The 27005-nt window shown below is 50.7% G+C and overlaps 1 protein-coding gene across 9 annotated transcripts in view; it reads left to right on the forward strand.

The window, feature by feature from the left end:
* ADARB1 (adenosine deaminase RNA specific B1) overlaps positions 1 to 27005 on the forward strand; it is a 118329-nt gene that overhangs the window by 33516 nt on the left and 57808 nt on the right. For 8 of the 9 annotated variants that reach the window (XR_009008149.1, XM_057545393.1, XM_057545396.1 and 5 more), the window contains exon 2: positions 16413 to 16548. The gene's annotated coding sequence lies outside the window, so the exon portion shown is untranslated. Of the gene's footprint in view, positions 1 to 16412; positions 16549 to 17694; positions 18042 to 27005 lie in introns of those variants that run through there. The other variant, XM_057545395.1, reaches the window with a different exon arrangement.

A 27005-nucleotide genomic window follows, 5' to 3' on the forward strand; every position in this document is an offset into this window, starting at 1 on the left:
TTCACTTCCAGATTTTGAGAAGAAAATGTGAGATTCTTTTCTCTGCATAATTTTCTTCCTTGATGAGAAGCCACTTTGAGCAGTAGACTCTCTGAAAGTGGTGGAATTAACCTCAGGGTGACGTGTGCATTTTCCGTTCAGGAAACAAACTTTAAAATGTCGATCTGTTTACTTTATGAAGTAATTATTAATTCTTTTTTCAGTAAATTGGAAAACAGCGCACTTGCATCCCGAGTAGCGCTGGTGTTTTCCACACAGTCCGGCAGGTTTCCAAGACAGAGGGACGTGGGGTGGTTGCTCGTGAGGACCATTTTGTCAAAGAGCCAGATGAGGCGAGAGTGCGTGGGATTTGTTTACTATTTGGTTTTTATTTATTTGTTCTTCAGGAATTGAACTAAATACTTGTCACTGGCAAGAATCTATTTTAATTCAAGTCCTCACCTATAGCACTTTGAGGGGTCATCCTAATCTATTTAAGCACTCAGCCATCCCTTTGGAAATTCTAACAGTCAAGGAGTTGCTAGCATTTATTGCACCATTGATATTTCTATTTACAGTTGCTGTCAGGATTCATTTTATTTTGAATAGGTGACAAAATTTTGACCATTGTTAAAAAAAGGTAATAAACAAACACGTTGAATCTCATGGTATGTGTTATGAAAACAAAGATTCCTGTCCTGCTTCACAGAAGCAAGGCAGGCGCCTCTGTCCCTCTCTGTCCGGGAGGACACCCGCCGTGCCCTGCTGACACCTCCGCTCTCCGCCTGCTGTCCGCACTCTCGTGTGAGATGAGGGCGCTCCCGTCTCCTCAGGAGCCTTTGTGCTCTCACTCTCCTTCCTCTTCCACCTCATCAGCAGTGACTTTTAAAATGATTTGTGTTTGAACTGTTGTTGAGAAGCATCGCACACGGGAACGTGCACAGGCCATGGATACGCAGCTCAGGGTGTTATCACAGAGCAGACTTCCACCCAGGCCAAGACCCTGAGCGCTGGAAACGGAGCCCTGCCACCCGCAGCCTCCCCCGGCCCCCCGCCTCAGGCAGCCCCGCCCCAGGTGGAGCCCCCGGGCCCCCCGTGGGTGCGTCTGCCGAGGCTCTGGGCTGTAGGTCTGCTTCCTTGCTTGCTTGTTTTATACAAATGCAGTCAAAGCACGCACTTTCGTGTCTGTTTCCTTCTGTTCAGCGTTATATGCGAGGCTCCCTGTGCTGTTGGAGTTTATGGCCATGTGTAACATTCCACCGTTTGACCATCATTCTACTGACGATGGATCGTCAGGCATTTGGGGGCAGTCACGAGTAAAACTGCTGTGGCTGTTCTGAGGGCGGTGGACGTGCTGACCCGCGGCCCCGGGCGGCTCTCCTGTCCCCGCGCTCCCCGGGCCTGGCTCCTCTCCTGTTCCCGCCTTGTTACACTCTCCCGCTCCGCTAGGCGTGAGTGCCCGGGGAGGTGGTGGAGGGGGCAGTGCTCCGACACCGCTCGTGGTACACCTTCCCCTTTGCTCTAAAAAACAAAAGACACTTTTTTTCCTGTGGAAGTTGTAGAAATTGGCCCATCATTTTCCAGTTCTGTCTTGGGTGTCTTTTCCGGAGTTGCCTGTTCTATTTAGTTTTTCAAAGGCGTAAGCAGGTCATCACTTTACCGTAAGTGAGGCAGGTGCCCAGGAGCCACGTGGAGGCTTTGGGCGGCCCGGGACCTGCCGGGACGCCTGCGGGGAGGGGAGCCGCTCTCCCTGGTCATCGTGCGGAGCTGCGCAGGAGACACGGCCCCCTCGTGGCCCATCTCTCTGGGCGAGGTGGGAGCGAGGAGCAGCCGGCAGGCGTCTGCAGACCTCCCTCTCACCTCCCGGCTGGGGACGGGGGCTTGCGCTAAGAACGGTGACCGGGCAGTGACCGCCAGAACGGGGACACCTGCGGTTCGTAACTCCTGGAAGATGGCATGGGGAGTGGGCGTCCTGGGCAGATGGGGTCAGATCCCAGAGCAAGGCCGAGGGGGTTGCCGGAGGATGAAGGGTGCACTGGAGTCGTGGGGGCCAGAGGGGCCGTGGGAAGGTCGCCGGGGCTGGAGGCCGGGGTGTCTGAATGCCGCACGCCCTTGGACTCTGCGTAGTTTACATCCGTGAAGAGGGAAATCTACTCGCCTCGCTTGAATGCTTCCCAGGGCTATTTGGGGGGACAAGATGTGCAAATAAAATTTTAAAATATTTTATGAGACGTTAATTGTTCACCTTGCCCTCAACTCCTCTTGTTTACTTTTGATGGGCACTGAAAGGAAGTGCTTGGAGAACTTCCTCTCTTAAAACTACCAGGAAATGGCCTGGGACAGTGGAATTTATCTAACAGAGCGTCTGAAACGTGGTCCGTGGGTGACACCTCAGAGGGTCCTGCCTGGAGGTGCCTCTGAACTACTGAGAGTTCTTTAATATTAGCCACTGTTGAAATAACTCCTTACGACTGACACAGTTACATCCCAGTCAGCCCTTCCTTGACAAGTGCAAAGGTCAGTTTAGCTTAGCCACTTCATAACTTTCTCAGAGATTTCAAGTTGGAAGTCACAATTGGCTATTACTTTTGTGAGCTTAATCTTTACTGTTAAGATTAGTCATATATACATATCACATGTATGAAGATTAATATTTAGTTAAAAATACCTTCAAACACCTGTTAAAGCACCAGAATTCTTTTATAAATTGAGGAAAACCATGTGATCTAACACGGTTAGTGGCATAAAGTTTTCTTTTAACGAATCCCAGGATTAGTAGACATCGCCTGTGTATCGGTCAGAGGTTACCACACTCAGTAAAAAATACTGAGCACGTTCTTACTAGGCAGTGGCTTGGGCCTGAGAATACCTGGAGGTGTTCTTGGCTCCTGCCCTCAAAGGCTCCGGCCTGTTAGATGGCACCCAGATAAAACACAGATCGGAACAGGAGGCAGGCAGGGTTCACCAGGTACGGCAGGTGTTGGAGATCCATGTGGCATGCTTTCCCATGAGACCACAGATCACCCCCAGGATGCACCTCAGGGGCTTGGAGCGGGGAGGCCTTCCACCCTCGTGGGGCAGAGGGGCCTCTGGGCGGCGGGAGGGCTTCGCAGTTGCCGGGTCTTCACGGAGGAGGTAGTACTTGAGCGGAACATTCTTTTGGGGTTTGATTGTACTGAATCAAATATTAAAACTATTCAACATCACTTAATTTTTGTAGATTACGAGCATGTCGGGGTTTGTTAACAGGTGGTTTCTGTCCTCACCTGGTCGTCCTCGTCCCCCACTCCGTCCGCAGTGCGTGAACCCTGCGGAGTCCCCTGCCTGGATTGTTGTATTCACTCCCTGTGCAGCCCCGGGAGGTGGGCATCTGGGAGGGAAAGCCTGGAGCCTCTAGGCCTGGGGAGCTAGATTTTCCAGCAGGCACGACGCCAGCTCTGTTCCTAACCCGGCACGCGGGTCACACCGATCCGCACGGAGGCCCTGTGCTGGCTCGCTGGGGAGAGGGTCCAGTCACAGCAAAGCAGGATCTTGGGGAGGTTAGCTTCTTCCAGCTCCCAGGTCGCTTACCCAGCTGTGCAGGCTCAGGAGAAAAGTAAAGTGACCGGCCATCTGGTGACAAACAACATTTTGAACTGAGTTCCATTTCTTCATCCCAGAAATGCAAAAATACATGTTTTTGGATATTCGATCTCATGTGTTGGTGCTCAGGGAGAGGTGGTCCGCTCTCGTCCTCTGGCTGGTCACAGAGTGAGTGACAGGTGGGCCCGTTATCGAGTGTGAAAACGGAGTAGCAGCGGTGCCCTCGCTGGAGCTCACGGTTGGGCGGTGGGCGTTCCCACGTGTGCGTTTCCTGAGTTCCCTTGTTATGAGGGTGCTGACTTGCTGTGCCTGCGCGCCTTTGACTTCAGCACGATCCCCCTTCTCCTGAAGCCTTGGGTTTTGAACTTCACATGTTTAAGAGTTGAGACATCTTTTTTTATTTGTGTCAGTTAAACCCGAGGATTCTTGCAGAAGTCATCAGCTTTGTCTGGTAGGTGAGGACAGTTCATTTGCTCTGAAACTCCAGTGTTGGTCTGCAGTGCTGTTGTGTAACATGTATGTCTTGGGGCTGAGCCCAGAGCCGTGGCCTTGTCCGGAGTGTCTAGTGCCTCACCTGAACTCCAGGGCAAGGGCATCCCCTGACCTAAGTATTAGGGACGCAGACTTATCCATTAAGGGAATTTATCTCGTCATTTTCTGCAAATCCAAAAGCTGAGGAGATAGGTATCTGTTAACTAAATGACTTGTCCATTGTCACCTCTTTATGCGAGGACCCGTGCTCTGCATTTTTACTGTGGAGACTCAGCCCTTTTGCGTGAGGGTGGATACCTGGGGGAGAGATGCTGGTGAGGGTGTCCCCAGGGCGAGGCTTCTCCCAGTTCAGCACAGGAACAGCTGCTTGTTTGAGCCAGTTTTGTCATATAAACAGGGTCAGACTGAGACTTGGCCTTGTCCGAGGGCGGGGGCTGGCGGGACCGGTGTCTGTGCTCTCACGCAGCCACTGTCCCTTTGCCTCAGCTGCTGTCTTTGAAGAACACTTCTTGCATTTCCGAGTTTCTTTTACGTAAGATTTTATATTTTATTCAAAAACAAAATATGCTCATTGTGGACTCTGTGTACTTTGCAGAGATGCGAAACTAGGAAGAAGGAGGCACGTTAATCCCATTGCCCAACAGCAGCTGTTGCTACTAACATTTGTCTGTGTCCTTTGAGCTTCTTTCGTATGTGTTTTATTTTTTCCCTAAACACAGTTGATAGGCTGTTGCTCCTCTACGTATGTCTGCGGGCCTCTTAGATCACTGGAGCAAGATGTGGTACAAATTAACAGCAACAACTGGAGAAGTGGTTTATATTTTCGTTTTCAGGGTATAACAACATTTAGTAAGGACTTTACTGAAGATGTTTTCTGTCCCTGCTCTTTTGATCCCATGTGGAATGGACAGCATTATGCTTCTGGGATTTCCTCCTCTAAGGACGGGGGCGCAGCAGAGAGGACGCGGCCTCGATGCAGCGCTGCTTCTGGCCACGTTCTTCTCCCAGGACGCTTTGCCCGCTGCCCTTTTGAGTTTCCAGGGAGGTCGTCTCCAAGCGCCGTGGCGTCTTCCCGCCACAGCTGCTCACCCTCCGGGCCGGCGTGTCGGGCGTGTGAAAGTGTGTGTGGCGGGGACACGCAGGAGAAATGCAGAAGGAGGCAACTGAACAGCGCTTGTCAGCACCGACTTCTGTGCTGTGTGTGGCTCTTGCATCGTAGACGTGGGGGATTTGTGTTATGTATGTGGCATTTCCATGATGTGCATGGGACGTCTGTTGCATACGTGGGATTTCTGAGATATATGTACATACTTACCATATAGGTGTGATTCGTATGTGGAGGTTCTCTGTGAAATCCTGGTTTAGTCTCTGCACCATTTTGTCATATACCTTCGTCATTACACCATGGACGTGTTAGTACAGAGGTACCTCCCTCTTCTTAGGACTGACACATTTTATCTTTTTGCTTTCACGGTAAAAAATAGTTTTAAAAGCATTCAATTTTATGTAACTAATATAGTGCTCATAACTACTTCACTTGTTACAAGGAGAGCTTATTATTCTGTCCTACAGATGCACTGCAGTTGTTTAATACACCCTGATGGATAAGGGTGTCCTTTCAGTTTAACTGTTTAAAAAAAAACCTGAAGTGATATCTGCACGTGGTATAAGAGTGTACTCAATTTATAAAAGAACTCTGGTGCTTTAACAGGTGTTTAAAGGTATTTTTAACTAAATATTTATCTTCTTACATGCGGCACAGCCTTTGAGTGAGAATGAAGTTACACGTTCCCTCTTCCTCTGTGCTCTCCCCAGAGGTGAACAGCTGATGGTGTGCGTCTTCTCCCTCTGCTTTCATGTCCTTCTCATCTTTACCCCTGTCACTTTGTCTCGCTTCTGTTCACGTGGGGAGCCAGCAAGCAGTGCCTCTCTAGTTCTTGGCTTTTATGGGTTATATTTTTAGATTTATATTGACAAAACTTAAAACATTTGTAGTCTGTTTCTCATCTGTCATTAAGCTTTCTGTGCTTTTTCTACAGCTTTAGTCCAGAAATGTTAACGTAAGGAAAGCAAAGTGTATAGTATTATGATAATATAAATATATTTTACTGCAGAGCCAAATAGCTTGACTGGAGAAGGCAGAAAACGTAATTCTGCGTCACAAAGCTGTTGCCCAGGAAAGAGGATGTGCAGACGGAGCCTCCTGATTTCTTTTCGGGCTTCGGGGCTGCCTCTGGCTGCTTCAGCTGCTGTGGTTTCTCACATCCCATGATGTTCGTTTCTTAAATTCCGTTTTTGTTTTGCTGGCGCACCTCCTTAATCCACTTTTTTTTTTTTAAATAGATCTTTATTGGGGTATAATTGCTTCACAATACTGTGTTAGTTTCTGTTGCACAACAGAGTGAATCAGCCATATGCATACACATGTCCCCATATCCCCTCCCTCTTGAGCCTCCTTCCCATCCTCCCTATCCCACCCCTCTAGGTCATTGCAAAGCACTGAGCGGATCTCCCTGTGCTATGCTGCTGCTTCCCACCAGCCAACTATTTTACGTTTGGTAGTGTATGTATGTCAGTGCTACTCTCTCACTTCACCCCAGCTTAATCCACTTCTTTATGGAACGCATGGCTGAGAGACTTCTTGGGTTCCTGCATGCAGTGTTCAAACGTGGTTTATTTGTTCCCATACTTGATTGGTAATTTGGCTGGGTCTAGAATTCTCGGTTCATACAGTTTTCCCTTGGAACTCCGAAAGTATGCTCTAGTGTTTTCCAGAGTCTGGTGTTGCTGGTGAGAAGTCAGATGGCAGCTCGATGCTCGCTCTTTTGCAGGTAGATCTCTCCTGCTCTCTCCTTCTCTCCCTGCCCGTGGCCTCCAGTGCTGATTATTTGACTCAGAATTGCTCTTCGCCCTGATCCACTTCTCTTCCAGGTCCAAGTGACCATACTTGGACCCCCACCCCCACCCCCGCCGCCTTGGAAACCTCAGACTGTCTTTGGAGAGTATTGTCAAGCTGTGGCCCGGGGGTCATACTCCTGCCCTTGGCTCCTTGCTCTTGGGAAGCCCTGCGCTGCTGTCTTGCAACGGCTCCTTCCACTCCAGCGAGTCAGCCTGGGTCCACCTGCTTTCTGCCATGAGCGACCATCCCAGCTTCCTGGGCTGCGAGCCCCCTTTGTCATTTTTCAGCACTATTACGGCTCCTTCACGGCCAGAAAGTACCTCTTCTGACCTTTCAACAGGGCCTTGGGAAGAAAGGAAGGAAGATGTGGACTTTGTCACTATTTACAATGAAAAGTCTTTAGATCACTGTTAGTGGCAAGGTTCTGTACCTTTGAACGTCTTGAACGGGGGGGTTTTTTCTTTCCCCTGGAAAAATTGCTCAACATTATCAAAGAATTGGGAAGAAATTAAATGAGCCAGTTCCAGTAAATTTGTCAGCAGCATATATAAATCTTTTAAGAAACGTGTTGTACTTTCACTTGTCACTTTGTATTATGTAAGAGTGCCCCATAAACTTAAAAATAGCTGGGTAAAAAAAAAAAAAAAATAGCTGGGTAATTTTGTTACACTTACCTTGATAGTGTGTTGCAAGTTAGTTAAATTTCGTATACTGGGAGTCAACACATTGCCAGTAAATGAGACATCTCTACCTCATTGTACCCCTACAATTCAGAGGGGTTCTATGCATGTGTTTTGCAGTAAAGTTGGAGTTGATTTATGATACTGGTAAGTTTAGTTTTTGAAAAATTATCGTTCCAAAAAGCTGACAAAATTTTCATCCCTGTGTATACAAACAACCCATATTAAACTAATGTGAAATGATAAAAGAAAGCTAAAGTTATAACGATAAAAATAACAATAGTAGCCATTGAAATCCATGGTAAATTAAAGCTATTGTCGAAAATGAAGTGTTCTTTCTGAACGTGGGGCGCGTGGCCCTCTGCGGGCACCTGTGCTGGGTGTGGGGACCACACTTCTGTCTGCAAACTCGGGGACACCCCAGGTGTGGGTTAGGAATTACAAATTTGAGTGCTCCTTAATAATTCACTTTATAGGTTACCATCAACTAGTACTGAAAAAAGAGAGGCTCTGATGTTTTGTTGGTTCAGTGCCAAAGAGAGGACCGGGTTTGGGTTCAGGCACAGCCAGTGGTTAGATCCTCGCCCGAAACGGGATGCAGGCTGGGGCTCTTTGGGCGTCTGACTGAAGCCCTGTCTGTTTTCACTGGAAAGATGCACCTGGACACACAGACACACCGTTTTGTGTCTCATTTCACTCTTGCCACGGACTTGGGGACCCTCTGCACCCCTGCTCTAGGAACAGGCGCCCAGCGGAGGCCGTGCCACGTGTGGAAAACAGGGGACAGGGGCTGCATGGCCGGCTGGCTGTCCCCCCGCCTCACCCTGTGGCTCTTCTCACAACTTCCTGACGGACACACTGGGATCTTCCGAGGACGCCGAGCCCTGTCACCCTTCCTCCTCCCCAGGGGAGAAAGCGGGGGGCGGGGGCTTTTATGTGCTTGGTCTTTATTTTCATGATTGGCAGAAATACTGTTTTTCATCCTCTCAGCTTCTTTATTCCTTCTCTCCTTGTTTTCAGTTCTCTTCCACAGTGGAGTTCATCACACTAATGGACGTTGAGGGAAATGCCAATTTGGGTTACTGAGGAGTCCGAGTGAAAGCGCTCTTGAGTAGAAATGTCACTGGCGACGTGGAATATTGATTTATTTTCAAAATTCAGCCAACCGCCCTTTCTTGGTATGGACACGTCCAACTTGGTTGTGATGTGCTCTTTTCCATACGTGCGTGGGTTTGAATTTGCTTGTATTTTGGTTACGGTTTTTGTGTCTCTGTTTGTAAGAGAAGTTGGCAGTAGTTTTTAATTCCTGCAGTGTCCTTGATGGGTTTCCAGCCAAGGTCACAGCGGCTGTGAGGACAGTCAGGAAGCGTGGCCTCCTTTCCCTCCTCTGAGGGTCTGTGAGGTTCACGGCCGCCTGTTCCCACCTTTCTTCTTTCCCGCTACTCTCCGCGACCCCCTCCTCCTCCTTCTGAGATGGACCCTCGTGTGGCGCTGCTGGCAGAGGCCCGAGGTGCCGTTCGAGACGTCTTGGCTTTTCTCACCGTGGAAGGGGATCTGCCCCCTCCCCTCCCACTGGCGGGGGTCTTACCATCCCTCCCGGGCCCCGGGCCTCCTGCTCTCTGGGGGCTAAGTTTATAATAGTTAACTTTCATTTTATTTGCCCGGGGAGGCTGGTCTCCCCACCAAGGGAGGTTCTTTCCTTCTAGGGACCTGCCCTTTTCTCCTCTCTGTTCCCTAACCAAAGGGCATTTTCTGGTTAAAAACTTATATTTAGTTCATCTTATGGAAGAGCAAGGAGACAGATTTGAGAACTTTCTATCAGAAATGATTAAAGGCTTTTTCCTATTTAGGCAGCTCATCTCCTTGCAATGGATAATAGAATATATTAATTTTCAGTATTTGATAAATAACCTGACCGAATACTTTTAAAATTATAACATTACTTAAGAAATACAGAGATCACATTTGTTTGGATTTTAGTTAAGAGCTTCTGAGAACGTGTTAGTTTGACATGAACCTGATCGAAGTGTGGCTGGTGGATGTCCCAAGTTTATGTAACGCAGGGATGTGACGGTAGAAGCTGGCGCTGTTGTCACCCAGGGACACGAGTCCCTAGGGAAGTTTCCGCGTTATTGGTATTTTTAGACCTTGAAGTGTATGGTCGGTCTCAGCGCTCCCCCGCCCCAGGCCGCTGCCCCTAACATCTCTCCTCACCTGCTCTGGCCTATGCGGGTCTCGGGTCCTTGTTCTTTCGGTTACGGGAAGCCTCCTGAGTGTTCCTTTGCATTTAATTCTTCCTTTCACTCTCCTCTGTATACTGGGCTCGTGCATTTCAGTCTGGAGGGCTTTTCGTTTTCTCCAGCTGTTCTCTTCATGATCCAGTCCAGGTTTCTGGGGGGAGGTGGGCGGGGCCGTCTTGGTGGGTTTCCTGGCATCTGCGGGCAGCGGCTGTGGCCCTGGGGCGGGCGGGCATCCTCTGGGCCAGGCCCCCCTCGTCCGCTGCTCTGGGTCCTCCTCACGTTTCTCTTGGTCGTGTGCTTTGTCGGCTGGGATGGGGGCGTCTAGGCCGGCATGCCTTTGGGCTCCCCTTGGCAAAGACCCCTCTTCTGCTCACCCACTGGCCTTGCTGGTTTGTCCTGAAGGGAACAGGAGCCGAGGACAGGGAGGGCTCAGAGCGCCTGTCTCTCCCCACCTGCCGCACCTGCCGTCCTGGAGACTCAGGCAGTCCCCGCTGTGCCCGGGACTGAGTCGCTCCTTTTCTGTGCTGGGTGATGCCGGTGCTGCCTTCATTGTGTGTCTGCATCGTCCTGGGCCTGAGCGCGGGAGAGGCAGGGGGAAGCTGTGCTCTGGGCCCTGCGGTGACGGCGCCCTGCTCGCCCGCTCTGTTCCCGCCTCTGTCTCTGTTCCTCTCTCCCCTTCTCTCTGTGACTCTCTGTCCCTCTCTCTGTGTGTCTCTCTGTGTTTCTCCCTCTCTCTTTGTCTGTCTCTGTCTCTCTCCTCCCCACTCCATCCCTGCTTTCTTCCTGTGGAGACGCAGGGCTCATTCCTACTGGTGGGAACATTGGGTTTCTCTAAAAACCATCATAAAACAATAAGATATATAGAGATAGGGAGAAGTCTCCCACCTATTTAATGAATTGTTTTAATGTTTGCAACACGCTTTAATTTCCCATGAAGTATTTGATTGTTGAAAGTTTGAAAAAATAACATTTCCTTCAGGTCATAAAAATATTTCCAGTAATGTTACCAATTCACTTCAAAAAATAGGAAGAGGGGTTTTAAAATTCAGAACAAAGTAGTCTTTTTTATTTTATTTATTTATTTATTTATTTATTTATTTATTTATTTAACATCTTTATTGGATTATAATTGCTTTACAATGGTGTGTTAGTTTCTGCTGTATAACAAAGTGAATCAGCTATACATATACATATATCCCCATATCTCCTCCCTCTTGCGTCTCTCTCCCACCCTCCCCATCCCACCCCTCTAGGTGGACACAAAGCACCCAGCTGATCTCCCAAAGTAGTCTCTTTTAGAAACAGCTTTTTTTGAGGTGCAGTTGACACGTGCCCAGACCCTGTACGCTGTACCCTGTAACGTGTACAAATGGATGAGTCTCGAGACCCTGTGGGAGCGCTGCCCTGTGAAGGTCATGAACACGACCCCACCTGCCCACTTCCTGCCACAGTGGATCATTTGCACCTTCTGGAGTTGACGTGGATGGGTCAGGCAGCTCGTCCCTTTTTGGTCTGGCTTGTTTCACTCGGCGTGATGACTCAGAGACCCAGCCACATTGTTGCAGTGCTTCATTCCAAAGGAATCTTGCTTACGAGGGAAAGTACGTTATTCTTATTTGCTCAGAACCTGGAATGTATTTAATTCACTGAGTAGAACAAATGACAAAGTCCATTTTGGTTGGTCTGTTAAGCCCAAAATGCAGGGGAAATAAAAGGTTGGTAAACTGAGGCCCTATTGGGAGGTACCAAGGTCATGTGAGAAACATGCGTTTGGTTGAGCCTTCAGGACGAGGTGGATCCAGTGTTCTTGACCTGGACCCAGTCCCGTTGACTCAGACCAAAGTGGGCCCTGCGTGGGAGCAGTGACAAGTGCGGTTCTCGGATGTCATGGAACAAAATGTGCCGTGTGGAGCATTTCCTAAATGGACTTTATTTATTTAGGCTGCGCTGCGTGGCTTGCAGGATCTTAGTTCCCCAACCAGGATGTGAACCCGGGCCCTGGCAGTGAACGCACCGAGTCCTAATCACTGGCCCGCCAGGGAACTCCAAATGGAGTTTAAATCATACAAAAAAGATTAAATCAGGGGCTTCCCTGGTGGCGCAGTGGTTGAGAAGCTGCCTGCCAATACAGGCGACGTGGGTTCGAGCCCTGGTCCGGAAAGATCCCACATGCTACGGAGCACCTAAGCCCATGCGCCACAGCTACTGAGCCTGCGAGCCACAACTACTGAAGCCCGCACGCCTAGAGCCTGTGCTCCGCAGCAAGAGAAGCCACTGCAGTGAGAAGCCCGTGCACCACAACGAAGACCCAACGCAGCCAAAAATAAATAAATACATTTAAAAAAAAGATTAAATCAAACCAAGACCTCTGGACTAGACTACCATTTCCTTGGGCATTTCTTTCTTCATAGAAGTATCAGAGGAACTGAGTGCTCCCCCCCACCCCATTTATCAAGCCCTGACTGCGTGATATTTGTCCAATGGCGGTTCCCCTTCCTTGGGATTTGTACCGATTATTTGAACGTTCTTGTATTTAAGTGTTCATTGCAGTTTTACCACGTGAAGCTTTCACTTCTCTCCATAGTAGTTCACATACTAGAATTGACTTTATTCTTATGAAATCTCAGCCAGGAAAGGTTTTGTCTCTGTTGAAGCTGAAATATCAATGACCACAGTTAATGTACTTCAGAGGTTTTAATAGTTCAGAACAATTGAAAAACACCTATCTTCTAAAATTTCCTGTTTTCCTTTGACTTTCTCACATTGGTTATTGAAAAGCCTCTCTGCCCCTTTGAAGGAACCGGGATCCTTGGAGTCACTCCGGCTTCGTTTCATTCCTCCACCCGTAGGCCTCATTCCCAAGGCCTGTCCATGGCACCTGTGAGATGAGATACCTCTGATGTTTTCCATCTCTGTAATCCCTCTGCCCCCTAACTGTCCCAGCCTCACCCTCCGGCCTTTGCCCACAGAGCTGTCAGCGTGATCTTTCTGAAAACACAGTCTGGACTCCTCTTTCTCCTGCAGCTTCTCCTGAGAGGCCTCCCCTCTCCCTCTCACCAAAAGCATCTTGATGGACTCCTCCTGCTTTCTGTCTCAGCTGAGGGGCGTCGGTGCCCTCCCTGCCCTGGCTCCGTGACTCGGGCCCCACCTGCAGCCTCTCTTCCCGGTGCCCGTCTGCTCGCCATCCTTCTCTGGTGGGTACCTGTTCGTAGGGCTAGTTAAGCACTTAAAACCGTGGCCGCTGTCAGTGACGAGGAAGAGCGCTCCTTGTCTCAGCATCCCTCAGGTGATCGTTTACCTGTTCACTTGCCTTGAGCGTAGCAAGCCTTGTATCTTGAATAATCGGTGTCTCTAAACATCGGAGAATCTGCTTTGTTTAACTGCACGCTCATGTAACAGGTTTACACACCTACAAGGTAGAAAATGAGAGCACTTATTTTGTGGCAGAGTTAAGCCCTAATTTCCAGTCTCATTAAATTATAACGATAAATATCACTTTAAAAGGAAATGCAATTGCTTCATTTAATCAATGTGATTCTCAGGGGCACAGCAATCCCATCAAGTGCTGAGTGAGGCATTTATCTCAATACAACTAGTTCTGGACTTGCAGTTGGTACTAGGTGCGCTAAATCTTACGTGACCCCTGTTTTATCATCATTGCTGTGGCATCTGAACTCCTCTTGTCAGCAGAGAGGCGGCTGGAACCTGCCGTAGAAACCCCTCCAGCCTAACTAATTTGGGGTCACGCCGCTGTCAGAGGAGGGTGTCCCGAGCCAGGCGCAGTCACCAGGGGAAGGCTCCAGAAGGCGGTGGTGCCTGAACGTGTCAGGGCCGAGGCCACGCAGCCACCAGCTGGCGGGGCTCCTCTGTGTGCCCCACCCCCCCCACCCCGTTTGGGGGTTTTAGGGTGTCCCGTGCCCTGCCCGTTTCCTATGGTGGATCCAGGCAAACGAGACGGGGCAGGATTCTGAGTCAGCCCTGTTTCACCAGCTGGCCTCTTCTCCCCAGAGCCCGGCTCCCCAAGCTCGCTCTCCTTTCCCCACGGGGTCTTCCTTCTTCTCTTCCGCAGGAAATAGGAAACCTCTAGCTGCCTCTCCTGACTTTTCTCACGGTCTTGCCACCATAGCCCTCTTTGCTAGTGCAGGTGGTTGGCCGGTTGCCGCTGCCACTGGCTTCATCTGGCTCGTTGTATGGCAGCTGCAGTTGGCCCCGGAACAGCGTGGGTGTGAACCGCTCGGACTTCGATCAGCAGTCCGCTCTACAGCGCTGCGCGACCTGCGGACGCAGAGGCCCCGCGGGTACTGAGGGGCCGCGCACGGACGTGGCAGCCCAGCCTGACTGCGGGCGGTCGGTGCCGCTCGCCCGCGTGGTTCCCGGGTCGGCCGTGCTGGGCTCCGTCATTATCAACGATGCCCCTGGACACCGTGGGCACTGCAGGCGTGCTTTGTTCTCAGTGCCTGGTTGTCTCAAGCATCCGTGTTGTGAGCCGTGTGGTTCCTGCGGAAGAGTGCGGGTGCAAGAGAGTAGTTCTCATGACACGTCCGTGCAGCCGCTCCCCGGGGTAAAAACAGACGCTGTGTCTCCGTCTCCTTGACCACGGCCCCTCCCTCCCTGTCCATATGGCCGCTGTCCTGTGTTTCAGAGTAACGCTGTCCTTGCCGTTCTTTTTAGTTTACCACGGAGCGTGCACCCCTCAGAGTCCAGCTTAGCCGTGCCTGTGATTGGGCGTCACGTATGGAGTCGTGGGTGTATTCTCTTACATCCCTCTTGATTTATTAACGTGGTGGATTACATCAATTGATTTTCACGCACGCAGTCATTTTCGTGCCAACTTGATCATGCTGTATCAGCCTTTAAAAATATTGCTGGATTGCGTTTGCTGACGTTTTGTTGAGGATTTTTACATCTGTCTTCAGGAGTGAGTGGCCCATACTTTTTCTTCATGTTCTTCACAGATGTGTTCCTGTTGAACGCTGGGTGGGACTTTCTGGAGAAGCCATCTATGCGTGGAGTGTTCTTTGTACACTGATTTTTCTTTCTTGATTCTAATTCCTTAACGTTGGTAGTTTAGTCAGATTTTCTGTTTCTTCCTGAGTCAGCTCTGATGAGTTGCATTTTTCTTGGAATTTGCTCATTTTGCCTCAGTTTACCAGATTTTTGGAATAAAGTTCCTAGTACCCTCTTACTCTACGTTAGTGCTGTCAGGGTTTGCAGAGAGAGTTCCATTTCGGTGGTCTCTTGCTGCCTGACTTGGGGGCTGAGAACAGCCACAGATTTGTTACGCTTGTGATGTCGTGGGTCAGGGATTTGGCAGGGTGTGAGGGAATGGCCTGTCTGTGCTCCACGGTGGCCGGAACCTCAGCTGGGGTCACCCAAATGGCTGGAGGGGGCCGTGGGTCTGGAGCGTGTTGTCCGGGGACCTGGAGAGGCCGAGTCACCGCTCGCAGAGCCAGGGTGTCCGCCCAGGGCCCTGCTCCGAAGCCCGTCCTTACGGCCCTGCAGTCCCCCTGGGAGCATGGCAGTCTCCATCACCCCGTTCCAGTACTTTGTATTTAAAGGTCTCCGTTTACAAACTCCTCTGTGTGTCCGAGTGCGGCTCTGCACCTCTTGTCGTGCTGCTCCTGCCGTGTTTTCCTTGCTCTGCTTAGTCTGTGGACTTCCGCTTTGTGAAGCTCCTGGAGTGGCACTTCGCCCCTTCGTGGTTCGCACTTGGTCCTTCCTCTTTCTCCTTGGAGTGCGGGGGGTCGTGTCCCGGCCGCTGCGACCCACTCCCACCTGCCGCGGAAGTGGGCACCGAGGCAGCGCCCCTTTACTGTCTTCGCCCGGGCGTGGAGGTGGGCCGCCGGGTGGTGATAGGGTGGGTGGCGCTGTGGGTGGGTGACGGGAGGAGCCCAGCACAGACGTCATTTGGATATCAGTTTGTTTTTCGAAAGGAAAATAGAGATGTCCCATGTTCAGGTTCTGTAGGTGTTTTAGCGCGTTGCGGTCGTGCTGCCGGTCGGCGGGGAGATGACATGGAGGTGCGGACGCAGGGCTGGCCTCAGCTCCTGCGCCTGGGCGGGAGGGGGCGGGGAGGATGCCGGATGTGCAGCTCTGGGTCTGTCTGCACTCACGCGCGTGCGCGGGCCCGTGCATGTGACGTTCCCTTTTTCGGAAGATAGGTCCATACAGGACTTTGCCTGGGGCCCCACTCCTTAGCGCGTGGGTCGGTGCTCGTTTGCGTTGGTACGTCCGCCAGCAGAGATCTGGTGGTGCGTGTCATGTGCGCGTCTGCCTATCGTCGCGAGGCTGAAGGCGTGATTGATCATTGGGTTTCTGCTTTAAAAATCATAAGAGTACAGTAAAAGTAAGTGAAACAGGTTTAGGAGAGGGCTTTTTTTTTTTTTTTTTTTTGCCTCTGCTGTGTGGCCTGCAGGATCATCTCCCAAGGAGAGGACTTTTAATTAACAATATTTATTATTAGAGTTAGCTCCTGCACTGGTGAAAAAGCTTTACTTTTGAGTTAAATTAATGCAAAGTAATGGAATGCTTCTGTTACAGAGGGAAGGCTTTCAGGTTGGGCACAGAGAGCTGGAGAGGGGCCTGAAGGAAGCTCGCCAACCGGACTCCACACTTAGATCTTCTCAGCCCCGCCTGCACCGAAGGGCCGAGGAAACAGAAACACGTTGAGTGCGAGGTAAGAGCAAAACACCTGTACATCTCTGCTAACGTTTGACTAATAAGAGTGCCTCTGGCTTGCCGTAAACTGATTAGTTAAGCCTTTGGCTTGCTGTTTAAAATGCGTGTGATGGGCTGGCTTCCAGCAGAGACCGTTTTTTTAATTGTCCCCGCGGTCTCTCGGCCGGTGCTCTGCTGCCCCCCAGCGGCCGGCGCGGTCCCTGCAGAGGGGACGCCACGCTGGACTTGCTGTAAAGCCTTTGCTGCAGATTATTTTCCTTGAGGTGATTAAAAGAAAATTTCGTTAGTACTTATTTTTGTGGCTATTACATGATTCAGCGTCTGCTTTTGAGAGGAGTTGAGACAAGTGTTAAAATCCCGGTAGTGTGATGTAAGGTTAATTTGCGGCCTGCAGAAGGTCTAGCGTTGAACTTTCAAGGAGGTCTTTTCACAGGGAAGAAGTATACGGAAGTGGCCGCCAGAGGCTGCTGAGTGCAGCAAGAGCGTGTTCTGTGTACGTTCACTCCCCCGGTGGGGGCTGAGGAGTGTCTGCCACATCACAGCACCCTCTGGGCCTGGGGGACGTTGGACGGGGCAGATGTGGAGCCCACGGGGTCGGGTGGGGGAGGAGAGGTGCGTCTGGAAAGGCCCCACCTGCCATTTCTGTGTCTGTAAACGTCAAGGATGTCAGGCACCTGGTTCCCAGGGAGACCTTTAAAAGAGGTTTTGCTTACTCTTCGACTGATGCTTCTTTTCTTTCTTTTTTTTTTGCACATGGGGAGGGCAAAACCAAGGTTACTTTCACCGCTGCTTGTGCCAGAGGGGTGGAGTTTTATGTTCAGCCCCAGCTCATCTTTCAGCTCGGTTAGCGACCTTAAATCAGTGTCTCTGTAGCTGGAGTTTATTGAGAGACGGCGAGAATCCCGGAGTGAGACGCGCTTTAGTGCTGCAAGTGAAGCGTGATTTATGGCCACCTACATCCAAGGTGCCATGGACCTAAACTGCCTCATTAATTATACCGTTTCAGTGGAATGGAAAGTGTTTTTTTATGTAATGTAAGCATGCACCGGAGAAGCGAGTTATTTATGCTCCTTTGCACAAGTAAATTGTCCTTGAAGGCATAGAAAAAATAACCAAGGACAAAGGTGGCATCTGAAGCAGAACGGAGGGCTGGGAATGATCAAATACCACAACGTTGTGAATCATGTCTCCTACTGATAGATGTTAGTTGCAGAATAGACATTTTGTATTTGTTTCATAAAATGAGAGCTAATTCTGGCAACAATAATCTGATGTATTAGTCTTTTTTTCAGAGTGGTTTGAAAAAGAAAAAAAAAACCCATGGAAGTGGCCAGAAAAAGTCTCTACGGGTGGAAGCGCTCCTGTCAGTAGCCTCGTTTGCCATCTGACGGTGACGCTGGAGGGAGCCTGTATTTTTAGTTTCAGGCACAGTTGCCGCTTTTGCCTCTCTTGCTCCTTAAAAAGATTGAAGTTGCTTCTTGTGTCTTACAGGTGAGAACATCTTCCGAGGTTGGGGCATCTCGGGGGTCGCGCTGTGGAACCTCTGCAGCATTTACTCAGCTGCACACATTTGAGGGAGGCCCAGGGAAGCCCTGAGTCAGCTCAGATGCCGAGGCTTTTCCTTGGTGTGTCTCACTGCCACCAACCCCAGCATTCTGCTTAGAGCAAATGTTGATTAACTCCCCTTTTTATTCTGAAATGAAATCATGGAAGGTACCACTTTATATAATTATAACCGTATTTAAATGTAATAAAAGAGAAATTAAGAACGTACCACGAAATAGTTCTCGTGTTGACATGTGAACGCCGGGCACCGCCGCTCCTAGGAGGACCCTGTGCATGCACACCTGTAAATGCAGAGACGCAGGCGCTGCGAGGGTGACACAGACCGAGGGTGTAGACCTGAGTGGAATGGTGTTCAGCTCATGGATTCACTCTCGGAGAAGCGCGACGCAGTTCTCCCTGCTTTTCGCTTGGCAGTTACACTTCTGGATGGTTGGGTGTGTTGAAAGTTGTGATTATATGTGAAACAGGGGTCTTGGGAAACCATGAACCTCTTTGTCGCCTGCATGTTGGTCCTTCAGGCAGGACAGTTCTTTGTTTCTGGGCAGTCCTGCTGTCCCACACGCTCCCTCTCCCTGCACGGTGCCGAGTGCCCCAGACCTGCAACGACCAGGCCACGTCCACACGTGGCCACCACCGCCACCCCCCGCGGCCCCTGACAGAAGGCTTGGCCGAGAGGAGGATGTGGCAGGGAGGGGCTGTCGGGGACAGAGTGGCGTCGAGGTCCTCACAGGCCTGCAGGGTGTCCTGAAGGCTGGAGCCGCCGTGGGCCGGGGAGGAGCCCCCGCGGCCTCAGGCGTGGGCCCCCGCGAGTGCAAGCGACTCCAGGGCTCCTAGTGCCCGAGGTGGAGAGAGGCGGCGCTGCAGGGACACCCAATGCTTATGCAGGGGCTGAATCCTTACACGGGGGCAAAAACTTGACATTTTTCCCCTTTCATGTGATTTACTGGCTAACATAACCTATTTAACACAGATGACACTTCAGTTTATAAACGTTCCTGAAGGTCAGCGAAATAAAGCAAAATTTGGCTGAGAACGAAGAGTGATTCTCAGTGAGTTTCTGGCATGAGTCACTGCCACTGAGAAAGTGTCCTTGTGTCATCCGGACTGACTCATCGGCGTCAGCTCCACAAAGCACGTCCAGGAAGAAGCGCCCCTGGTTGTGAGGTCACGGGTCTGCAGCAGTGTTCAAGAAAGATGTGTATTGCATCCCCCACTCTTTGATTCACCCAGCAAATAGGTGCCTTGCATCTGTGAGCAGGCACTGACCAAGGCCCTTGGAACCAGGGTGGGACGGGACGGACAGCACCCGCTGATGCTGGTGGGAGTGGAGAAGAGTCATTGTCGCTCCAGGCAGCGTCGGCCGTGAGGGGGACCCTCAGGACAGGAGTAGGGACCTCTCCCGGGGGTGGTGTCGCAGAGAGGACCCAGGAGGGACCCTCACATGGCTTCTCTCCACGCCCCTGCCCGAGGGTGGCTGCAAGCAAAATAGTGAACAGTTAAACTCAAAAGTGTGACTCTAGTGAATAAAAATTCAATTGCCTTTGCAGTGTTAGATGCAGAGTAGTATCTGTTGTTCTTAGTAGTAGGTTGCTGATTTTCTTGTAGCTGTTTTGTGCTCTGGTCATGACTAAATACAAAATAATGGATCCAGATACTTAAGACTCACGTGTAAAAGAAAAATGGGAGATTCATTTACAGATACAGGAAAGGTCTGGTATTCTTTCCTTGTTTCCTCATGGGGGGGCTTGTAGACATACAGCAGTGCCCTCTTGTGGACAGATTCGTTGTGTAGTCACCCCTCTGTAAAATTCGAAATGCTGAATTTATCAGAGAACCCCTGCCCCTCCTGTGCAGATGGAGAATTCTGGAAGGCTTATGTCTCCTGACCGCCTTATTACCAGGATGCTGTGGGCCGTTGCTGGTCTTACGGTCTACGGATGACATTTTGGACGTGGGCTAGGGCATTCGATGTGGTCTCTCCATCACTCCCTCAAGTTTGTGGGGCAGCAGCTGGCAGCGGCGATGAGAGCTCCGTGGGGCCCGTTCTGGAAGAGCAAAGCCCAGAGCTGCTTAGAGGAAGGGGTGGGTCTCTTGAATCACGGTGGAACTCAGGCCTCTGCAGCGCTGCCCAGGCGGGCACTGGGGCGGGGACGTGGCCGGGGGGAAGGGAAGTGAGCAGGTGACGACAGTGGTGTCTACTGCTGCTGTGACAGAAGTAGGGGCCAGAGGCAGGTGGCCTGTTCTCCCCCCTGCGGTAGGGGTCGCAGGCTTCGTGGGGGCGGGGGGAGTCTTGAAGGGTGTGTATTTCCCAGGCAGATGGCATGGGGAGGTGGGCAGGGGGCAGGGGGGCAGGGGCAGGAGAGGACCCCAGCAGCCTGGTGGGCCCAAGAGGGACTGTGACTGTGGTGGGTGGGGGCATGCAGGGGTAGGGCCAAGGCCGGCTGGGCACAGGCACGTGGGGGTGCGGGAGAGGAGACCAGGCCTGCTTGGGTTTTGTTTTTCAGTTTTTACCAGCGATGTCTTCAAAGTCAGACAAGTCACGTAATTTAGAAGGACTTTTGGTGGAAAGCAGGGGTCCACAGTCCTCGCCCTCCCCAGAGGCAGCCCTGATTGTTCCGGAGAGTTGTAGATACTTGTGTTTCTGGATTGGCCAGTGTGAGGGGACACACTGCGGGGACAGAGGCATAGCGTGAGGAGCTTCACCAGGAGGAAGGTGAAGCAGCAGCGCCTGTCCAGGCAGACAGGCCCGTCCAGGCCCAGACCGTCTGTCCTGGTGTTCGGTCTGCTGTGTGTGGACCCACCCATAGTTGGGGCAGGTGCTGGAGGGGGTGTGATAAAGGACACCTGTGTGCTGTCTCTTGGGGAGGTTCCCAGAACCTTCCACGTGACGCTTCTGTTTCCATCCCAGTGGGTAGAACTGTCGTCACGTGACCATGACCAATGAATGGCAAGAGGGCTGGAAAGGTCGTCCGTCCTCCGTGGCTGGCTGGGCGGGTGCTCTGCTGTTGACGCAGATGGCAGTCACTGCCATGCTTCCTGTTTCTTAATAATACACTTGCAATTATTTGATTTGTTAATTTTGGACAATATCTATGACTTTCAGTTTAGATACAGGAGGATTTAGCTCACTTACACTTCTGCCTTCCCTTCTTTTCCTGTGTCATTTAGGAGTGCTTTCGGCTGAAAGTAACAGAAAACATGACCTATGGTATCTTAAACAACTGGGGATTTATTCATTTACTTATTTCGTAAGTAAAGCAAAAGTAGGTTTTTGCTAGAGTTGGCTCAGAGCACAACCAAATCAGGAGTCTGGTTCAGTGTCTCTGCAGTTCTCCTAACCATTCATGTTTGCAGTGTGGCTGCTGCAGCTCCAGCCATCACATCTATGTTCAAGGCAATAACAACTGGGAAGGAAGGAGCAAGCAGTGCAGCCCATTTCTGTCATTTTCATCAGGGGCATTCCAGAAGCCTCTGCATATTTTCATTTATATCTCGTTGGCCAGAACCGTGTTGTGTGGCCAGCTGTAGTCACAAAGGAGACTGAGAAAACGAGTATTTAACTCTTGTAACATCTCTGCAAAAGGGGGCAGGAGAAAGGGGGCTTGGGGAGGAGCATTGGGTCAGCCAGCCAGGTTGGCAGCCATGTTCCCTGCTGGTTGTCTTAGGAACTGCGGATTCTTAGCCAGCTTCTTGGACCTTGGACCGTCTGCTGGCTCCCCACCGTGTCAGGTGTACCTGGCCACTTACCCTACCCTGCCCATCACCTCCTCCTCACTCTCCACTGTTCAACTTCTGTCAGGTTTGGTTTTCTGGGTTTTTTAATGTTATCAAAGCAGAAAATTTTATTTTCTGTTTTGTAACCATGGTTCACTCAGTTTCAAATCCGTACATGGCATTTACATTATTATGATTAGCAAACGGTGTTCACTACAGAGCCAGGTAAGATGCAGGTGATAGTTCCTCCTCCGTCACACTTGTGCGTGCAAAGGACACTTTTCTCTTTTAGGACACTACACTAATTGCCAAAAGTCATGCCACATTTTAACTTGCTTTATAGTTGGGTCGTATCTTTTTTGCTCAGTGCTGCCTTTTTCCTGCATTCTTGCATCGCCTGAGGTGGTAGAGCGGGGTGGTGAGACGTGGCTGCAGCCTGAGTTTGGGGCAGTTTGCTCGCTTCCCCCCTCCGGTCTCCTCATGAGTCAGCCGGTGGCAGCAAGAGCTGCTGTAAGCCTTCCTCTGCAGTCCTGTTGAGAGACCCATGTGCTTTCTCGTCTTTTCCAACTGATTCATTCTGTGTTTGGAATCCATTCATTCCTTCTTCTTGAAATCTACGTATTTTCCATTTTATTTCAAATTGAGACTATGTCTTCTACTATTTGTGTTTTTTTTTTTTCTGGGGTTTTTTTAAAGCTGCCTTTATTGAAGTACAGTTTACATGCAATAAAAATCACCCTTTGTATGTGTTCAGTTAGATGTGCTCTGGCAGTGTGTGCAGTTAGCACAGCACCACCCGCGTGTTCTTCGTCCCAAAGGTTCCCTCTTGCCCACTCTGCTGTCCTGATCCATCCTGACCCCAGAGTGGCCTTGTCCGGCGTTGGCGTTCTGTGTCATTGCCTACTTTGTACAGGGCACCAGGACGCAGCGGTGAGGGGTGAGGGCAGGCCACGGGGCTCCCACGCCATCAGGCGTCCACACGGCTAGCGTGCCACGAGCCCCGGGCGGACGCCTTCAGGCGGTAGGTAGGGCTGTGAGGTCACGCTGAGACGGCAAGAAAAAGCCCGTCTCACACCCTGAGGATGGTTGTCCTGCGTTTCTACCCCGAGCCCAGATAGCAACTTCCCGCAGAAAACTTTCTGTTCACTGGCTTTGCTTTAGCCATTTTAAAGGACCCGTGAGGCAGTGGTATGGGATACTTACAGCTGGTTTAGTTCAGTGAGTGACCTGATTTGTAAATTAAATTTTATCAAATAATTTATAAACTTAATTCTAATAAGTTGAGTTCCTGTTATGGAATTGGAAAGCACAGTTTCATACATCTGTTCCAGTCTTTAAAAAATTATTGCTTTGCTTATTTATGTGTAATACAATTATACAGTTTCATTATTTTAACTTAATATTTCAAATAGGTTTTATAATTAAGATAAAATACAGAAGCAAAAAAACCCCCAATAGTTTATACTATCAAGTTCTGAATGTGTGGTGACAGATTGCTAATTTTAATAAGACTAAATTATCCCGAATTTGTATATGTGTGTTTGATCTTTAGTGAAGAGTGGCCAACATAAAGTGAAGAAATAATGTGAATATTTGAGGTTTAAAATTTCTCTTCCATGAACCCTTGTCTTGCAGCTGCTCAGCCCTATGGCCATGTTGACCCACACGCCCACTCTGGTGTCCCGTCCCTGCCGCCACTTGCTCTCCCCAGGCTGACTGTGCAGCAGTGTGCGCTGGGACAGGGTCCCGGGGTGGGGGGGGTGGGTCTGGCCAGGCGGCGGCCGGGATCAGTGATGGAATCCAGGGGCTGAAAGCCCTGGCTCAGACTCTGCCCGCAAGGCACCAGAGAGCTAGACTTTTAGAGTGAAGGTAGACTTTGGCCAGCAGGGTTCTCTGCGGCCCGGGTAGAGTGAGGGACCTGTCCCCACACGTCCCTCTGAGCATCCGCCCAGGACAGCACCCACCTCTCCTGGGAGCCTCCCAGCAGTTTGGGGATACAGATCTGGGGTGGGGGTGTACCCTCCAGCCCCTGTGCCCTCGGGTCTGTGGAGGTGAGGCCTGGGGGCTGCCCTGCACCGGGACTCAAGATTTTATAGGCCCCCCACCTTTGTAGTTGACCAGCTTGATGGGACCCGAGCTGGGATCGTACCCCCGTCTCAGGCTGGGGGATATCCCGTCGCTGCCCTCCGGCCCGGCTTCATCGCCTCAGTAACCAGATTGCTCTGGGCTAGACTTCCTTCGAATTCTCTAGTCATGAATTTCAGCGATATTGCTGACAAAAATGTGAGTTTTCGTTGCTTTTTATTACCTTCTTGGTGCACACGGTGTCCGCTTGGTGGCAGATTCAGACCTTCATTTCTGGGGAGTTCTCTCACAGCTCTGGTGTGTTCCCTGGTCATGTGTCTGGTCCTTAGACCCACGAGTCCTGTGCCTTTGGCTCTCCACCCTGCAGGTCCAGGCTGTGATGCCTCTGATATTTTTTAAAGTTTTTTCTTTTCCATTCAGTCTTGTTTGAGTTTTTAGTCAGATCTGACCATTTTTGTCCTTTTGTACATTGCTTGTACATATGCATGTTTATGTTGGTTCTTTCATCTACACATACCCGGTTTAAAAAAAAAAACAACCCTGGAATCAAGTATACATAGGTTAACTGGGTCAGAGGTTTTTCTACTCTAGACTGAGCAAAATCACTCTGTCTTCTTTGAAGGCCCAACCAGATTTACTTTATACTTCATAAAGTGTATGTTCTAATTTGTTTTTAATAATCAGTAGTAGAAAACATTGTTTTTAAAGGATGGTTCAAAAATAATCTTGAAAGAAATACCTGTCTAAACCATGGCTATCAATTGTATACCCAGTTCAGTTTCAAATTTACGTTCAGACTTGATGACACTATTTGTTTCAAACTTTCCTTCAGTCTGTAACTAGGAATCAGAGCTCTCTGTGCGCAGCCCAGGCCTCTCAGATTTGAGATGGCCTCTGCTGCCGGCATTACTCCATGGGCCACCTGAGCCATCTGGGGCTATTTTGTCATCCGTGGGTCACCCCAGCCGTTCGTGGGCCACCTGAGCCATCTGTGGGTCACCTTAGGCCTCCGTGGGCCACCTCTAGTCATCGTGGGCCACCCGAGCCATCTGTGGGTCACCTTAGGCCTCCGTGGGCCACCTCTAGTCATCGTGGGCCACCTGAGCCATCTGCGTCCATCGTCTGTGGCTGCTTCCTTGTTTTGGGTGGCTTTAGGTTATTGGAACTAATTTTAGGGCCTTCAATTCAAGTGTCTCCCCCCCTTTTTTTCAAATCCAACACCTGCTCTACTTATCTGATCAATGTAAATTTTTATTTTACTCCAAGGTTCCTTGGTAAAGTCACTTCAAAAGAAAATGGAAAAAGCTTACTTTAGTTCGTGATCTTAATTGAGTGGAGGAGACTTGCAGGTGCAATGCAGACTACACTCCCCCTAATCTGCTCGGAACTGTCCTGCCTTAGAAAGTAGAAATGTGCTTAGTTGAAGAAATACGTGCGTGTTACTTTGACCTAACATTGTGAGGAATCTTAACATATTGAAAAAGTAAACTTGAGTGGCCGTGCTTTTGCTGCGATGGCAGCATTGCGGAGGGTGAAGAGCTTGGGTCCCGAGCTGGGAGTGTCCTGGGTTCTCAACAGTGTCCTGCCGCCTGCCCAGTTGTGACCTCGGACAGGTCACCTCGCCTCTCCAGCTGGCTGCTCCTCTTCAGAAGGTGGTGGTCCCGATGATACGGCAGCAGCTGAAGCCAGGGCGGCCCCTAACTGTGCCCTGCACACTGTCCTCACTGGGTCTCCCCAGCAAGCCTGGGGGGAGCCGTCGCTGTCACCTCGGAGCCAAGAGGTGAGAACTTGCCGTGGCCCCAGGCTCGAAGGAGGTAGAGCAGGGCTTCAGCGGGGAGACCTGCTCTGGGCTTTGTGCTGATGACCCCTGTGCTGTAACCATGGCCATGCTGTACGGTTGTGCAGGTTTCACACTGCACAGCTCCACTCACAAACGCTTGAATGGCATCCCTGCCGGTTGTAAAACAAGTGGTGGTTGTGTCCAGCCCGCCCCTCGTGTGGTCATTGCAGAGTCTCCTTTACTAAGATTTGGTGACATTTAACTGGAGTGACCGGCAGGTGATGGTCACTCAGTACACTCGTCCTGTGCACACCGCCTCAGTGGCTGTTCCCTCCCCCAACCGCCCAGCCGCAGTGCCTTTCCTGGCTCTGTCTACACTCAATTCTCAGGACTCACCCGCTCTCACCTCTGTGCAGGTGAGTCCCACACCTGAGTCTCCAGCCCAGACCTTTCTCCTGCTCTCCAGGCTCAGACCCCAGGTCCCCCAGCATCTTCTGGGGAATCACCTCATCTCCAACTTGGGACATCAGATTGACCTCCCGGTGGCCCCCCCCCCCCCCCCCGATCCACAGGCCTCCAATCTCAGCAGCTCTGTCCTTCCAGGCTCTCAGGCCAAAAGCTGGGGCCGTCCTTTCCCTTCTGCCCCAGATCCAAGCTATCAGGAGAGCCTGCCTACTGTGCCACTAGGGTGCATCGAGTCTGGTTATTTCTCACCTTGTCCACGGCCGTCAGGCTCTGACCATCGGATCTGTTTGCACTGGTCTCCTAACCTGTCCCCTCGCCTCAGCCCTGCCCCACACCCGTCCTTCCCCAGAGGCCAGAGGCCAGGCAGAGTGAGCCGACCCTCCAGTACTTCCAGCCTCCTGGCTGTTCCTGGGCCACGTGGGCTCTGCCTTGGGGTCTTCGCCCTCTGTCTTCTTGGAACACTCTTCCCCGGGGCCTCACGTCAGCCTCCTCAGCGCCTTAGTCTTGGCTTCATTACCGTCTTTCTGGAGCCGTGCACCGTCCTCTGACGCGAGTCCTTTAACTGCTGGTGACGCTCACTGCTGACTGGGTTTCTTTTCCTGTTGGACGTGAGCCCCATGCGAGCCTGTGAATGTCCTCTGTTCACCGACAGAGCCCTGGCCCCGAGGATGGTCCCGACACATAGTAGGTGCTTGCTCCCAGTTGGATGAGTGAGTGAATGTTTGCTGTGTTTCTTATTAAGAGATATTTCTGAGGCACCATGGTATTAAATCAAGTACCATTACAGTTTCCTGTGTGTTGATTGTATGTGAATAACTAATGAGGAACTGACTCATTTAGAGACT

The sequence above is a fragment of the Balaenoptera acutorostrata genome, chromosome 4 (genome assembly GCF_949987535.1).
Source record: "Balaenoptera acutorostrata chromosome 4, mBalAcu1.1, whole genome shotgun sequence".
NCBI classification, from domain to species: Eukaryota; Metazoa; Chordata; class Mammalia; order Artiodactyla; family Balaenopteridae; genus Balaenoptera; species Balaenoptera acutorostrata.